Genomic DNA, 17,615 nt, shown 5'->3' with positions numbered 1-17,615 from the left:
AAGTTAGTCCTTGTCAGTGTGAAACTGATTAGATTGGAAGAAACCTACAAGCTCATTGAGTCCAATCATCAGTTTCACACTGACAAGTCCTTGACTAAACCAAGGCCCTCAGCACAACATCTCACCACTATGAATTGCTATGGTTGCAAAGGACCACCAAGATCAGCCAGTCCAAAATGTTCCCCTCCATGAAGTTTGGGAACAGTCATTCTTTAAAAATCTCTTTTTGGCTCCTTAAAGATATTCTCCTCAAGGACTTAAACATTCTTCACCCAAGGGAAGGTATTCTCCAGGGACTTTCTGCTGTCCCATCTCCACAGGAAAACCCCTGGGAAGGGAAGCTGCAGAGGAGAGGTTCACATGAACCTTCCCTGCTGAGGGAATGCCTTCATCTGTACAAATGGCTTTGTTTTCTCTGGGAGCTATGAGCCCCAGGATAGCAGAAATAGTGAGGTTTTGTCATCTTGTCAGTCAGAGGTCTCAGGAACACCCTGAACTAAACTTCCCTGCAAAGGATGCATGGAGCTTGTAGTGGTTTCCCTTCTGCACCTCCCTCCCTCCTGAGGTTTGTGTTCAGTAACTGAAGGTGACACAGGAGAGGAGAAGATCTGAGCTTTCTAGAGACAGCTTCTTTTAACTGCAGGTTTATTTTAGCTGCCCTGCTTGTTGTGAGCAAACTCTTGCATTTATAGTGTTGAATGAGTTTGCAGATGACACCAAGCTGGGGGCAGATGTGGCTGGGTTGGAGGGCAGAAGGGCTCTGCAGCGGGACCTTGATCACCTGGACAGATGGGCAGAGGCCAATGGGATGGGGTTCAATAGCTCCAAGTGCAGGGTGCTGCACTTTGGCCACAACAACCCCATGCAGAGATACAGGCTGGGGTCGGAGTGGCTGGAGAGCAGCCAGAGAGAGAGGGATCTGGGGGTGCTGATTAATACCTGCCTGAACATGAGCCAGCAGTGTGCCCAGGTGGCCAAGAGAGCCAGTGGCATCCTGGCCTGCATCAGGAATGGTGTGGCCAGCAGGAGCAGGGAGGTCATTCTGCCCCTGTACTCTGCACTGGTTAGACCACACCTTGAGTGCTGTGTTCAGTTCTGGGCCCCCCAGTTTAGGAGGGACATTGAGATGCTTGAGCGTGTCCAGAGAAGGGCAATGAGGCTGGGGAGAGGCCTTGAGCACAGCCCTACGAGGAGAGGCTGAGGGAGCTGGGATTGGTTAGCCTGGAGAAGAGGAGGCTCAGGGGTGACCTTATTGCTGTCTACAGCTACCTGAGGGGTGGTTGTGGCCAGGAAGAGGTTGCTCTCTTCTCTCAGGTGGCCAGCACCAGAACAAGAGGACACAGCCTCAGGCTGTGCCAGGAGAGATTTAGGCTGGAGGTGAGGAGAAAGTTCTTCCCTGAGAGAGTCATTGGACACTGGAATGGGCTGCCCGGGGAGGTGGTGGAGTCGCCATCCCTGGAGCTGTTCAAGGCAGGATTGGACGTGGCACTTGGTGCCATGGTCTGGCCTTGAGCTCTGTGGTAAAGGGTTGGACTTGATGATCTATGAGGTCTCTTCCAACCCTGATGATACTGTGATGCTGTGAATGCTCCTAGCAGCTGTCAAAATAGGCTCCGAAGCAGTCGGCTTCCATTTGCTGTCTGTCCTGAGCACCTATTTTCAGCTCTTTATAGATTCAGCACTGATATTTCTGTGAGTTCTGATTGGGATGATCAATCTGCAGTGAATTTAGGTCTTCTTAGCACTGCATTTGTTGCCCCAGTAGCCTGTTCTGCAGCAGACATGCCTGTTCCCGCTGCTGGTGACAGAAGGAAACCTGTGTTCCATCTCCAGCTGATCTAAAAGGGATATGCCAAGATGTAGTTTTTAAATGCTTCAATGTAGACTGTTTTTTTTTTTTAGTTCCAGATAATCCTTTTAAAGAGAAAAACCCTCTCTGATTTGTCATTTCCTTGCTCTGCATGCTGCTTTGTTGGGGAGTTAGGTTTAGGTGAGGACAAATGACTGTGCTGAAACAGGCTCGGGCTGCTCCTTGTGCACTGATGTCCATGTGAGAACAGCAACCCCTGCAAAGAACACAACCCTTGCTTTATCCCTGTGGGCAGTAACTGCTGATCAAGGCAGGAAGAGACTAGGAGCCTGGTTTTCTGCTATGTGAATGCCACTGCTGTGTGGTTAGCAAATGGTTTCTTCTCAGTAGCATGAACGTGGCCAAAGGAGGAAGAAAGAGATCTATATGCATGGCTGAGGCTGACATTGCAGCCCACAGCTGCTCAAATGCATGCAGAGTTTGCTTATTTCTTAGCCTCCACTTTGCCTGGTTGGTTTTGAAAGATCTTTCCATCTATTTGCACTTGGTATGAGGCATTTCTAGTCCTGCTTAGTGCTGCTTCTGGTGGTCTTTAACCTCATGAAGCACTTCTCTTGCTTCTCTGACTCGTGCCAAGGCATGCAGAATGAAAGCTTGTATGTAGGGCAGATACATTATCATAGAATCAAGCAGGTTGGAAGAGACCTCCAAGCTCAGCCAGTCCAGCCTAGCACCCAGCCCTGTCCAGTCAACCAGACCATGGCACTAAGTGCCTCATCCAGACTTTGCTTCAACACCTCCAGGGACAGCAACTCCACCACCTCCCTGGGCAGCCCATTCCAATGGCAATCACTCTCTCTGCCAACAACTTCATCCTAACATCCAGCCTAGACATTTATGAATGTGTTGAATGCTTCAGGTCTCAGCATAGATCCTTGCTGGGAACCTTGCTCTGCTGTGAGAACTCAGTGCTGGTCTGAGGCTTTGCTTTGTCTCTTAGTGTCAGAAGAGAATGTTGAGCTTAGCCTGTATCAGCTCTACCTCTTAAAAAGATTTTAGTGAGTGACTTTTGTAAAGAGACTTTGGGAAATCATTCTCCTTTGTCTAACTCACAGAGCTGTTGATGGTGGAGTTTTGACAGGCAAAAAATGCTTCTGGTTTATCCTCTCTCTGTAAAACCCTTTGTAGGGCTGTTGGTAAAGGAGGGTTTACTAAAGACAATTGAAGTATGTGCAGTATTTACACCACTGCTAAACAGTGCTCTTTGCATTTTGTTTCTGCAGGGTGATCACCTCTCTTTCCTTGGAGTCATCATTTTGAACTGGGCAGCAGCTGGTTTGCACCTGAAAAGCTTAGGATATTTCCTCCAATTGCCTTCCTGTGAGTATGATCAAAGTAGTTTCTTCTGATTTCCTTGCCTCTGATAGTCAGAAGCTTTTACTGTATTGTTGCTTTTTTCTCTGTGTTGAGACACTCATGTTGGTTTCCACACACCCCATAGAATCAAACAGGTTAGAAGAGACCTCCAAGCTCATCCAGTCCAGCCTAGCACCCAGCCCTGCCCAATCAACCAGACCATGGCACTAAGTGCCCCAGCCAGGCTTGGCTTCAACACCTCCAGGGATGGTGACTCCACCACCTCCCTGGGCAGCCCATTCCAATGCCAATCACTCTCTCTGACAACAACTTCCTCCTCACATCCAGCCTAGACCTCCCCTTGGCACAACTTCACACTGCGTCCCCTTCTTCTGTTGCTGGTTGCCTGGCAGAAGAGCCCAACCCCACCTGGCTACAGCCTCCCTTCAGGTAGCTGTAGAAAGCAATGCAGGTAGTTGTAGGCAGCAAAAATGCCTATGCCTGTCACATTGTACCCAGTCAGTAAACGTGGTCACTGGGGCTCAGAACCTGCTTCCTCCAAAACAGCAGAAGACACAACAGGACAGTAACATCAGCACATGATCTTCACACACCTGACTAGGAGAAGGCTCCCAGATGACCTTATTGTGGCCTTCCAGTATCTGAAGAGGGCCTACATTAAAGCTTGGGAGGGGGTTTTTAGGCTCTCAGGTAGTGATAGGACTGGGGGGAATGGAACAAAGCCAGAAATGGGTGGATTCAGACTGAATGTTAGGAAGAAGTTCTTCAGCATGAGCGTGGTGAGAGCCTGGAATGGGTTGCCCAGGGAGGTGGCAGAAGCCTTATCCCTGGAGGTGTTTAAGGCCAGGCTGGATGAGGCTCTGGCCAGCCTGGTCTAGTGTGAGGTATTCCTGCCCATGGCAGGGGGCTTGGAACTGGATGGTCCTCGTCGTCTCTTCCAACCCTGACTAATTCTATGATAGGTTGGACTTGATGATCTTGAAGGTCTTTTCCAATCTGGTAGATGCTGTGAATCTGTGATCCTCTAATAATGCAAGGTAGAGTGAGCTGCCTGTTTTCTTTGGGTGACCATGTTCTCTGTGTGCCTGGACCTCCTCTGCTCCAGTGCCCCTCTCTTTGGTGACAGCAGCACGGAGGAAGAGAAACAGATGGCAGCAGGCTGAACACTGCCTGCATTGACTTTCATCTCCAGCAGCCTTCCCCCACCCCATCAGGAATGCTGTGTCTGGACCCAGCTTGACTTTTATTTGTCATTGTCCTTGGGGAAGGGAATTTGCCTTTGCCTGTGCTTCTGAGAAAGTTTGTGCAAGTCCTGAACAGGCTGATAATTGTTGCAGGCTGTTCTCTGCCCTGGTTGCTGTTTCAGAGCAGAGCACTACTTCCTAGCCTTTTTTGGGGGGAGAGTATTTAAGACTGAAGCTGAAGGCAGCTTGGGATTTCCAGTTGGTAGGAAATGTTGATGCTCCAAAAGCAGGATTGATTTCTTCCATCTTCTAAGATTGCCCATGAAACACTTGCAGTGAGATCACTTGTGTTTAAGTTCCCATCTGCTTCCTTAGGTGCTGCAGTTAGCAGGTACATCTGTGGAGGCAGACAGAGAGAGTTGGGGTTGTTCAGTCTGGAGAGGAGAAGCCTCCAAGGAGACCTTGTTGTGCTCTTTGAATATCTGAAGAGGGCCTACAGGAAAGCTGCTGAGAGGCTTTTTAGGGTGTGAGGTAGTGATAGGACTGGGGGGAATGGAGTAAAAGTAGAAGTGGATAGATCCAGATTGGATATTAGGAAGAAGTTGTTCACTATAAGAGTGGTGAGACACTGGAACAGGTTGCCCAGGGAGGTGGTTGGTCTGGTGATGAAGGATGCTGGGATGAAGGTTGGACTGGCTGATCCTGGTGGTCCTTTCCAACCATAGTGATTCATAGTGATGAGATGTTGTGCTGAGGCCTTTGGTTTAGTCAAGGACTTGTCAGTGTGAAACTGATGCTTGGACTCGAGGATCTTGAAGGTCTTTTCCAATCTAAGAAATTCTGTGTTAGAAACCTCATCCCTGGAGGTGCTTAAGGTCAGGCTGGATGTGGCTCTGAGCAACCTGATCTAGTGTGAGATGACCCTGCCCGTGGCAGAGGGATTGGAACTGGATGATCCTTGTGGTTCCTTCCAGCCCTGCCTATTCAGTGAACCTCTGAATAATCTGCCCAAGGAGAAAAGAGGCCATGCTGCCCAAAAGCCAGAAATGCAAGCCTTTGCCCTTGTGTTAAGCACAGGATATTCCACAAGAGCAGTGACTGCCCTCCAGAGTTCTTCTGACAGCTCAGCAGCTGGAATTGCATTGGTAGACATGCCAGAGCACACATGCTGTGGTGTTGAAACAAGGCACTTCTATCCCCCAAAGCTAAGATTATGCTTCAGTGTATTTCTGAGCTGCTGCTTCTGCCTTGTTTTGCTGCATGAATTGCACCTGGAAGTCTGTCCTTCAGGGGTACATTCACCTGCTCCAAGTGTGGGGGTGCAGAGCAAGTCATCTGTCTCCTGCTGAAGTCTCTATGGCTCTTGCACAGCACTTGTGAAAGGGATGAAAGAATTCTGGCACGAAGGAGGAAAGCAAAATCTGAGAGCACTTTACACATTTCACAGAAGGGTTTAGGTTGGAAGGGACCTCAAAGCTCAGCCACTTCCAACCCCCTGCCATAGGCAGGGACACCTCCCACTGGAACAGGTTGCTCAAGGACTCATCCAACCTGGCTTTGAACATCTCCAGGGAGGTTGTGGAGCACAGAAGCACCCAATGTGCAGCCCTTCCCTAACATCCAGTTTCAATCTCCCCTCTGCCAGTCTAAACCCATTCTTCCTCACCCTGTCATTACAAGACCTTGTCAATAGTCCCTCCCCACCCTTCCTGTAGGTCCCCTTCAGATACTGGAAGGCCACTCCAAGGTCTCCTCAAAGACTTCTCCAGGCTGCACAGCCCCAACTCTCTCAGTCTTGCCTCATAGCAGAGCTGCTGCAGCCCTCTGAGCATCTTGGTGGCCTCCTCTGGACTGGCTCCAACACTTCCATGTCCTTCTTGTGTTAGGGGCTCCAGAACTGCACCCAGGACTGCAGGTGGGGTCTGAGGAGAAGAGATCAAAAGGGCAGAATCCCCTCCCTTGCCCTGCTGCCCACACTGCTCTTGCTGCAGCCCAGCACAGGGTTGCTGCCACAAAGATGCTCAGAGGGCTGCAGCAGCTCTGCTATGAGGACAGGCTACTAGAGTTGGGGCTCTGCAGCCTGGAGAAGCAAAGGCTTCAAGGAGACCTCGGAGTGGCCTTCCAGTATCTGAAGGTGACCTCCAGGAGGGCTGGGGAGGGACTATTGACAAGGTCTTGTCATGACAGGATGAGGATTAATGGGGGATAGGGAGGAATGGGGGACATTCAAACTAGATGTTAGGAAAGGGTTGTTTGTATTGAGGGTGGTGAGACACTGGCACAGGTTGCCCAGGGAAGTTGTGGAGCACAGCCTCCCTGGAGGTGTTCAAGGCCAGGTTGGATGAGTCCTTGAGCAACCTGTTCTAGTGGGAGGTGTCCCTGCCTATGTCAAGGGGTTGGAAGTGGCTGAGCTTTGAGGTCCCTTCCAACCTAAACCATTCTATGGTTCTATATAGAAAGTTATGCTTTATTTAAGGGTGAACCAAGACAAGTAACCCAACATTTGGTTGTAATCACACTTGTTTTATTTTCCATGCATTACCCCACCTAGGAATTGTTAAAACTCACACCTTGAGTATCTGAAGAGAAATCTGCTCCTAATAAAATATGACTTTCTTGACAGAGGTTTAAGAACACCTGAAATAAAAACCCAAAAGAGAAATCTGCACAAGCACAAGGATCATATGTAGGGGCAGAGTCACTGCTGAGCTCAGAGTGAGGGGAGTGGAGTGGATTATCTGCACCTCCCCAGTAGGCAGAGAGCAGATACAGCTTGCTGGAGAGGATGTGGCAGAAGCGTGCTGAGCTTTGGCTCTGTTTGCTGGCAAAGAGGCCATCAGAGAGCAGTGCCAAGCATAGCTCAGGCACAGCAGAAGCTGCATCTTACTCTCTTCTGTGCGGTGTTAACCTTCTAAGGCAGGAAATGAGTGTGCTTGAAGGAAGGATGAGCTGGGAGCTGGGATTCTGTAGTCTTCATTGACAGCCCTTCCTTCTCAGCTCCATCGCAGTGAGCTCTGCCATCACATCAGACAGCATTACTGACACTGCTGCTTTGAACTGTCCAGGCACTTTGTTCCCTTGGGGTACCTAAGTTTAGCACAGAAACATTCTGGTTGGAAAAGCCCCTCAGGATCACCAAATCCACCTGTTATCCCTACTCTACAAAGTTCACCATGTCCTCAAGCATCACATCCAAATGCCTTTTAAACACATCCAAGGTGTGTTTAACTCGACCACCTCCCTGGGCAGCCCATTCCAATGCCTGACCACTCTTGCTGGGAAAAAAAGGTTTGCTAATGTCCAGTCCAAAGCTCCATGAAACAGACTGATCCTGTTGTGCTAAGTGGGGCCATTTGTTTAGAACCCTGATATAATCATTGTGGACACGAGCAAAGCCTTTGACACTGTCCCACATCACATCCTGGTCTCCAAGCTGGTGACACAGGGGTTTGATGGGTGGAGCACCCAAAGAGTGACTGTCAATGGTTCCATGGCCAAGTGGAGTTGCTCAGGGATCTATCCAGAGGGACCTGGACAGGCTGCAGAGGTGGGCACAAGCCAACCTCAGGAGGTTCAACAAGACCAAGTGCAAGGTCCTGCAGCTGGATCGAGGCAAAGCCAAGCACAAATCCAGGCTGGGCAGTGAGTGGCTGGAGAGCAGCATTGAGGAGAGGGACTTGGAGGTGCTGCTGGAGGAGAAGCTCAACAGGAGCCAGCAGTGTGCACTTGCAGCCCAGAAAGCCAAGCAGAGCCTGGGCTGCAGCAGCAGAAGTGTGGCCAGCAGGGCCAGGGAGGTGATTCTCCCCCTCTACTCTGCTGTGCTGAGACCTCACCTGGAGTACTGCACCCAGCTCTGGAGCCCCTGGGACAAGAGGGCTGTGGAGATGCTGGAGTGTGTCCAGAGCAGGGCCAGGAGGATGCTCAGAGACTGCAGCAGCTCTGCTGTGAGCACAGACTGAAAGAGTTGGGGCTGTGCAGGCTGGAGCAGAGGAGGCTCCCAGGTGACCTTCTTGTGGCCTTCCAGCATCTGAAGTGGGCTACAAAAAAGCTGGAGAGGGACTTTTGAGGCTGTCAGGGAGTGCCAGGAGTGGGGGGAATGGAGCAAAGATGGAGGTGGGGAGAGTGAGGCTGGAGGTGAGGAGAAAGTTGTTGAGCATGAGAGTGATGAGAGGCTGGAATGGGTTGCCCAGGGAGGTGGTTGAGGCCCCATGGCTGGAGGTGTTTGAGGCCAGGCTGGCTGAGGCTATGGGCAGCCTGCTCTAGGGTAGGGTGTCCCTGCCCTAGAGCTCTTTGATCATATTCTGTGATCCTGTACTTCACAACCTCCCTAGAGGTGTTCAAGGCCAGGTTGGATGAGACTTTAAGCAACCTGTTCTAGCAGGGGTATCCCTGCCTATGGCAGGGGGTTGGAGCTGGATGATCCTTGAGGTCCCTTCCCACCTAACCCATTCTATTCTATGATTTAAACACGTTCTGAGAAAGGGTGGGAGGCAAAACAAAAAGCTGCCATCCATCACCTGGCATTAAGTCCAACTTTGACAGGCTGATATAAACTGAATCTGACTGTTAGTGCAGACATGATACAAATGAGCTGTGACTTCATGGTACCAGCTGTTTCCCTGACAGGCTAAAAGGGCACATAACTAGAATAGCATCTTTTGTTGAAGGCTACGTTTCCCTTTGTTAAATAGAAGAGCCTCAGGCAGGACTCTTAGTCCTTAGTTATGTGACTTAGCAGCCTGCAACATGTTCCTGGAGCTTGAGGGGCTTTTGGCTGATGTTTTTCCAAGGCAGGCTTATCACAAGTGTTCATTTTTCCTTCCTAGTGTTAATCACTGCAAGGCAAACCCGTGGTGGTTTTTGCCTCGTGTGAAAGGTGGAGATAATCTGGGCACAAAGAAAAGACTGAAGAGCAAAACCTGAGGAAAGAATTCCCCCATAAAAAAAAAGAAATTATGAAACAAACTCAGCAACCTTAAAGCAAAATTGAATGCCATGAATTATTCTTTAATTGATTGCTTCCCACCAGTTTGTTCTTCTTTTTTTCCTTACCAGAGTTTTCCAGGGGTTTTATTCCATGCAAACTACATCTGCACTGACTTTAACAATGTGAGTGTAGCTCACTGAGGTAGCAAATTAGTCCTGACACAGAAGCAGGGACACCAGAGCCAGCAATCTGTGGTCACATCTTGGATCTTGACTGACTTCTGGTGCTAGGTAGCTGTATGCAGCTTCAAAACCTCATCCAGCATCTGAACAAAGAGGGTGCCAGGAGCAGAACTGGAACACCTAAGGAGCTGTCTGGGTTCTAATTTAAATTCCCAAAGACTCAACTATGTTTGATAGAACCAATAACAATGTTTTTTAGAGTGCCCTGCCCTCTTCCCCCTTCTTTCCCAAAAGAGAGACAATGAGATGGAGAGAGAGAGAGGAAAAGGTGAGCACACCCAAATAAATGAATCTCACTCTGATTTGGAAGTTAAAAGGAAAATCTAACAGTAAATTCAAAAGGTATCTGAGGTGGGGAAGTTACAAAGGTACAGGGAAGGGAAAAGAAAGATGTGTAAATACAACCCAATTTTTGATGGTGATGGCTTTGTCCACCTCGTGGGTGATGGCCACGTGGTGAAACAAAGAGGACCAGGAACAGGATGGTGATGCTGGGAAGCATGGAGCACGGAGAGAGAGAGAGAGAGCAGGAAGCCCCCCAGCTTTTACAGACCTTTAGACAGGACTGGGGAGTGGGCTAACCATGAATCAGCTGCTGGTGTCCAGACCCACCCCTGGGGAGGGCTCACAACCAACCTAGGGTCAGGTTCAAGGTCACTGCCCCTGGAGGGTTAAGCCTGTACGGAAACCTTGCGCGGAAGAATCATAGAATGGCTTAGGTTGGAAGGGACCTAAGGGGGACTTCTTTACTCTAAGGGTCCCAGAGCATTGGCACAGGCTGCTCAGAGAAGTTGTGGACTCTCCTTCTCTGGAGACTTTCCAGCTCTGTCTGGATGTGTTCCTGTGTGACCTGCTCTAGATTATGGTTCTGCTCTGTTAGGGGAGTTGGCCTCAATGATCGAGGGAGGTCCCTTCCGACCCCTGACATCCTGTGAGCCTGTGAACATGTTTGTCTTTAATGTGCAGGAACTATCAAGAGGCAAAAGATCACACAGAAAACATTAATCAGTAGCATTGTAACAAGCAAATGATGTGTTGTTACCCAATCACAGAATCATAGAAACAACCAGGTTAGAAGAGACCTCCAAGCTCAGCCACTCCAACCTAGCACCCAGCCCTATGCAATCAACCAGACCATGGCACTAAGTGCCCCAGCCAGGCTTTTCTTGAACACCTCCAGGGACTGTGCCTTCACCACCTCCCTGGGCAGCCCATTCCAATGCAAATCTCTCTCTCTGTGAAGAACTTCCTCCTAATATTCAGCCTATACCTACCCTGTTACCTGAAGGGAGGCTGTAGTCAGGTGGGGTTGGGCTCTTCTCCTGGGCAAGCAGCAACAGGAGAAGGGGACAGAGTCTCAAGTTGTGCCATGGGAGGTCTAGGCTGGATGTTCTGAAGAAGTTGTTGTCAGAGAGAGTGAGTGGCATTGGAATGGGCTGCCCAGGGAGGTGGTGGAGTCTCCGTGCCTGGAGGTGTTGAAGCCAAGCCTGGCTGGGGCACTTAGTGCCATGGTCTGGTTGATTGGGCAGGGCTGGGTGCTAGGTTGGACTGACTGAGCTTGGAGGTCTCTTCCAACCTGGTTGATGCTATGACCATTGCAGTTGACTTTTGTGGCCACAATGTTAGAAGTGTGGTAGCCTCCTCGAATATACTCAGAACATCTCATAGCAGCTCCAGCAAGAGGAAAGAATTTGATCATTTTTCATTTCTCTCTTTCTTAGAAAGTGCACTCACTCATAGTGAGAATGACATTTTCACCCAATTTCTGCTCCAAACTGTTGAGTTGTGTTCCTCTGAACCCCCAATTGAGTTGCCACTGTTCTTCTCCAATTCAGTGCTGTCATGATGCTGCCCCTTTGGGTACCTGGAGGAGAGCAGACAATAGTTTTAGTGCCATGGTCTGGTTGCTTGGCCAGGGCTGAGTGCTAGGTTGGACTGGCTGAGCTTGGAGGTCTCTTCCAACCTGCTTGGTTCTATGATTCTATGAATATATTTCTTTGGCTGGGACGTCTGCCTCATCCTCTGAGAGGAGAAGAATTTGTGCAGTGACAGTGTTCTGGTCAAATACTTTGGGTGCCATCTCAAGAACTTGAGGAGGACTAGTATTTTCCTCCATGTGGCAGCTGGGAGGGGGTTTGCTGTTTATGACAAGGGAAGTTCCTTTACTTTAAGTGCCTGCTGTTTTGTAGATGCTAATCATGCCACATGACTCATTGTGTTCATGCTCTTACCCCTCTGGCTGCTTCACACCCACTCTCATACTACTTTGTCTCAACTTCATTAACTTCTAAGGGACAGCATCCAATTATTTGAAGGACTGGGGGACTTGAGCATCTCCCTTTCAAGGACAGACTGAGAGCCTTGAGGCTGTTTAATGTGGAGAAGAGAAAGCTGAGAGGAGAGCTGGACAATGTATACAAATATCTGAGGGGTGGGTGCCAAATGGAGGGGGCCAAGCTCTTTTTGCTGGTCAGCAGCAATAAGCCAAGAAGCAATGGATGCAAACTGGAACATAGAAGTTTTCAGCTCAACATGAGGAGAAACTTCTTTACAGTGAGGATGACAGAGCCCTGGAGCAGGCTGCCCAGAGAGGTTGTGGAGTCTCCTTCTCTGCGGACTTTCAAAACCCACCTGGATGAATTCCTCTATGAACTGCCCTGGGTGGTCCTGCCCTGGCAGGGAGGTTGGGCTGGATGATCTCAGGAGGTCCCTTCCAACCTCTAAGTTCTGTAATTCTGTGATTGTTAATGATTATTTAGTACCACACTCTGTCTCTTTGGGAGATTCTGCAGAAACCTACTTTATTGTGTGTGAGTAAAATAGGGCAAACTCGACCTTGAAAGAGAGTAAACATTAAGGACTTGCTCCTGCCAGCAAGCTGCACCAGTCCTTGTGTACTAGTGTTGAAGATAGAGATTCTTTTCTTTTCCCATCTCTTCCTTTCAGATTTCTTACTTCTCATAGAATCAAGCAGCTTGGAAGAGACCTCCAAGCTCAGCCAGTCCAGCCTAGCACCCAGCCCTGGCCCAATCAACCAGACCATAGCACTAAGTGCCTCAGCCAGGCTTGGCTTCAACACCTCCAGGCACGGCCACTCCACCACCTCCCTGGGCAGCCCATTCCAATACCAATCACTCTCTCTGCCAACAACTTCCTCCTAACATCCAGCCTAGACCTCCCCTGGCACAACTTCACACTGTGTCCCCTTCTTCTGTGGCTGCTTGCCTGGCAGCAGAGCCCAACCCCACCTGGCTACAGCCTCCCTTCAGGTAGCTGCAGACAGCAATGAGCTCTGCCCTGAGCCTCCTCTTCTGCAGGCTAAAGAACTTTCTGCTTCCTTCCACAGAGCCCAAAGCAAAGATCTCTAAGCAGTGATCTTGTTCAAAGTATGGGAGCTGGCTCTAAAGCCAAGGAGCTTCAACCTCCCTTCAGTTTGAAAACCCCTGCTTGAGGGAGCCAGAATCCCTTTATGTCAATGGCTTAATTTCCCAGCAGCATGAATCAGGCAGTACCAGCACAAGCTCTGCCTAGACTCTATGGTCCATCTGTTTGTTCTTTAGGCAGTAAGAGGAGAGCAGAGAAATGAAGGTCACTTGAGTTACAACTGCTTTGGGGAGTACACTTTAATTTTGTTTTAACCAAACAAACAGACCCCCACCCCACCCCATTCCCTCTAAGGAGTGTGGTTGGAATGGGGTTGTTTATATGGCATGGAAGTGCAAAGGCCCAAAGTTACCTGGCTTTCAGCCAAATTAATCTGAACTATTTTAATCCCCCTGGAGTTTCCTTTATCCTCTGCATCTGTGTGAGAGTGGAGACACATTTTTAGCATTTCTTTGAGGAAAATTACCTTTCTTTCCCTCCAACTGTACTCAGCAAGGTCAGCAGGGCACTGTTCTATGCTATTTAAACATCTGAGACTCATCATCTATCTGCACAACTGAAAGGATCATCATAAAGGGTCTAATGAATGCTGACTGCTAGCCAAGCAAGGGAGTCCTCTTGTGGATCCCAGCTATCAGGCACAGAGCACACAGGCAAAGCACACTTCACCTTTCTACAGCTGAGAATTAAGCTGCCCCTCAAGAAGGGAGCAGGTATTGTGGGTGAGCCACAGAGCAGTTTGGCCAGTCAGACTGTGAGACAAAGTCTGAAGTTATTACACAGGCCAAGACAGTTGCTGGGTCTGCCTGGAATGAAGGTTCTGCTCACCCTGTGGGGCCCAGGCAGGGCTTAGGCAGGAGATTGGAGCTTCTTGCTCCTGGGGAAGGAGATGTTTCCAGGGAGTCATGACCAAGCTCCAAGCTGGCTATCACAGCTTCTGGCTGCCTGCCTATGCTTGCTCTTAAGGACTATCTCTTTTCTACTCCAGTAGCAAGTTCATGGGTCTGGACTCACTTTACTGGCCAGTAACTGAAATGCTGTTGGGTTTTTTTTTCTGTTTCAATTCTTATAAAACTCTTTCCCAGGCATCTCAGAAGCCAATGCTCCTCCTTCAGCTATCTGGAGCTGCAGTCAGCCTGAAATGGCCACAGACAGCAGATACAACTCCAATCTTTTGGAGGGAATAGAATAGAATAGAATAGAATAGAATAGAATAGAATAGAATAGAATAGAATAGAATAGAATAGAATAGAATAGAATAGAATAGAATAGAATCAAGCAGGTTGGAAGAGACCTCCAAGCTCAGCCAGTCCAACCTAGCACCCAGCCCTGGCCAAGCAACCAGACCATGGCACTAAGTGCCTCATCCAGGCTTGGCTTAGACACCTCCAGGCACAGTGACTCCACCACCTCCCTGGGCAGCCCATTCCAATGCCAATCACTCTCTCTGACAACAACTTCCTCAGAACATCCAGCCTAGACCTCCCCTGGCACAACTTCACACTGTGTCCCCTTCTTCTCTTGCTGCTTGCCTGGCAGCAGAGCCCAACCCCACCTGGCTACAGCCTCCCTTCAGGTAGCTGTAGACAGCAATGAGGTCTTCCCTGAGCCTCCTCTTCTGCAGGCTGCACACCCCCAGCTCCCTCAGCCTCTCCTCACAGGGCTGTGCTCCAGGCCCCTAATCATCCTCCTAGCCCTCCACTGGACCCCCTCCAGCAGATCCCTATCCCTTCCAAGCTGGGGAGTCCCAAACTGAAGGCAGTACTCAAGATGAGGTCTCACCAGGGCAGTGTAGAGTGGGAGGAGAACCTCCCTTGATCTGCTTACCTCAAATTACTCTTCTTACACCCCAGCATCTCTCTTGAATTGAGGAGCCCAGAACTGGACACAGCACTTGAGGTGTGGCCTGAGCAGTGCTGAGCACAGGGGCAGAAGAACCTCCCTTGTCCTGCTGCCCACACTGCTTCTGAGCCAGCCCAGGATGCCACTGGGGGAGCATTTTTACCTGAAATGCTGTTCTGCAATTGTACTGTAACAGATGACACCAGGTCTGGTTTAATGCCAGAGTTTGTTCTAGACTCATTCCTCCTTTGAATACTACTAGGTCATGAAGTTCTGGCAGCTTTAACAGAGTTCAAATGAGCATTTGATGCTCTGAAGGAAAAATGATATGCTAAAGACCCCTGTCCTGTCTATGCACAGGGATTTTTACCTCTATTTCATTTCCCCCTCTCATTACTGAAGTCCTGCAGAGGCTGCAGAGAAATGAGCTTCTCTGCCAGCATGCTCTAGGCTGTTATTGGCCTTGTCCTTGCTCCCAGTCTGCTTTGCTTTCTCATTTTTAACATGCACCCAACAGTGCTGGTTTGCTGTGCAAGGGCTGCAGGGCATGGGTTGTGGGGTGGCATGCCAAGGAAATGATGGTCTGAGTTGTTGGCATTGGATTGGGCTGCCCAGGGAGGTGGTGGAGTTGGTCAGTCTGGAGAGGAGATGACCTTCTTGTGGCCTTCCAGGATCTGAAGGGGGCTACAAAAAAGCTGGGGAGGGACTTTTTAGGCTGTCAGGGAGTGACAGGAGTGGGGGGAACGGACCAAAGCTGGAGGTGGGGAGAGTCAGCCTGGCTGTGAGGACGAAGTTGTTGAGCATGAGAGTGGTGAGAGGCTGCAATGGGTTGCCCAGGGAGGTGGTTGAGGCCCCATGGCTGGAGGTGTTTGAGGCCAGGCTGGCAGAGGCTGTGGGCAGCCTGCTCTAGGGTAGGGTGTCTCTGGGCATGGCAGGGGGGTTGGAACTGGCTGCTCCTTGTGGTCCCTTCCAACCCTGACTGATTCTTTGGAGTCCCTGGCCTGGGAGTGTTTAAGAAAGGCTGAATGTGGCACCTGGTGCCATGATTTGGTTGATCAGTTGCTGTTGGGTGATAGGGTGGACTTGATGATTTTGAAGGTCTTTTCCAGCCTGATTAATTCTGTGATTCTGTGAGTGGAATCCTGTACTAAGATCAATCACCCCAGGCAGTATCTGCTTGTGAATACCTACACCCAACTCACTTTCCCTGTCTTTTCATGTAGTCAGAGGTATTCTGAGACCATTGCAAGCCAGAGAGTAATGGAATAAATTCCAAGTGCAGCAGGAGACCACATTGGAGGAAAAACTCATTAAATGCCAAGGGCATTTCTTTTACTTTTCTTACTGGGACTGGAAAATATTCCCTAAATAATACATCTGGATGCAGCAGAATAGAGGAGGAAAAGATGAAAACCAATCCTTTAAATTCAGTAGGAGGCTACTTTAATGGCTTGTTTAATCTGCCAGCTGGCACAGCACAGACTCCTTGCTACACATACTTTAAGGAGACCCAATGTAGTTCTTGGAACCAAGTTCATATTAAGTTGTAGAAAGCTAAATATTAATAAATTGGCAAGGCTGAGTTTTTGGTACTTGATAGAGATGAGGAAAGTGCTTAGTCATCTCCAGAGATATTTCTGCCTCCTTTTTTTTCATGTAAATAAAGGAATATGAAGTTAAAGCAAAGTTCCCTTTGCTCTGTGCATCACAGAATTATAGGATTGTCAGGGCTGGAAGGGACCTCAAAGTTCCAACTCTCCTGCCATAGGCAAGGACACCTCATACTAGACCAGGGTACCCAGAGTCCCATCCAGTCTGGCCATAAAACCCTCTAGGGATGAGGCTTCCACCAGCTCCCTGGGCAAGCTGTTCCAGTGTCTCACCACCAACATGGTGAAGAACTTCTTCCTGAGATCCAATCTGAATCTACCCACTTCCAGTTTTGTTCCATTCCCCCTAGTCACTACCCAACAGCCTAAAAGTCCCTCCCCAGCTTTCTTGTAGCCACCCTCAGATACTAGAAGGCCACAATAAGGTCTCCTTGGAGCCTTCTTGTCTCCAGACCAAACAGACCCAACTCTCTCAGTCTGTCTTCACAGCAGAGCAGCTCCAGCCCTCTGCTCATCCTCATGGTCCTTCTCTGGACATGCTCCAGCACATCTACATCTTTCCTGTAGTAGGAGCTTCAGAACTGGAGGTGGTATTCAAGATGTGGCCTCACCAGGGTGGAGTAGAGAGGGACAATCACCTCCCTCAACCTGCTGACCACAAGCAGTGTGTGCACATTTACTTTCAGGGTAAATGATATCCTATGAGTTGGATTCAGTCTCTGGAGCTCCCTTCCAGCCTCTGAAGCTCTGTGACATTGTGAGCCTGCTTCTCAGCAGTTGAAAGCAGAGAAAAAACGAGTGCAGCTCTGATCCCACTTCGAGGTTAAGCCCTTCTGTAAACTGCTTTGTGAGCTCTGTGCTTTCAGGTTGTCATTGCCTAGAGGATCTTCACTTATTAAGGATTGCAAAAGGCAATAGAGTCATAGAATCAACCAGATTGGAAGAGACCTCCAAGCTCAGCCAGTCCAACCTAGCACCCAGCCCTGGCCAATCAACCAGACCATGGCACTTACTGCCCCAGCCAGGCTTTGCTTCAACACCTCCAGGGACAGTGGCTCCACCACCTCCCTGGGCAGCCCATTCCAATGCCAATCACTCTCTCTGCCAACAACTTCCTCAGAACATCCAGCCTGAACCTGCCCTGGCACAACTTGAGACTCTGTCCCCTTCTGTTTCTGTTTGCCTTCAGAAGAGCCCAACCCCACCTGGCCACAGCCTCCCTTCAGGTAATTGTAGAGA

General features: G+C 49.4%; 1 protein-coding gene across 11 annotated transcripts in view; it reads left to right on the top strand.

Annotated features, from left to right (window-relative positions):
• CALD1 (caldesmon 1) overlaps window positions 1–17,615 on the top strand; it is a 237,835-nt gene that overhangs the window by 108,339 nt on the left and 111,881 nt on the right. For all 11 annotated transcript variants that reach the window (XR_010305041.1, XM_064155637.1, XM_064155636.1 and 8 more), the window contains one exon: window positions 3,094–3,190. The gene's annotated coding sequence lies outside the window, so the exon portion shown is untranslated. The remainder of the gene's footprint in view (window positions 1–3,093; window positions 3,191–17,615) is intronic.

This window comes from Pogoniulus pusillus, chromosome 15, assembly GCF_015220805.1.
Source record: "Pogoniulus pusillus isolate bPogPus1 chromosome 15, bPogPus1.pri, whole genome shotgun sequence".
Classification (NCBI taxonomy): domain Eukaryota; kingdom Metazoa; phylum Chordata; class Aves; order Piciformes; family Lybiidae; genus Pogoniulus; species Pogoniulus pusillus.
Note: the sequence above shows the minus strand (reverse complement) of the source record. Positions and strands in the feature narration are given on the sequence as shown.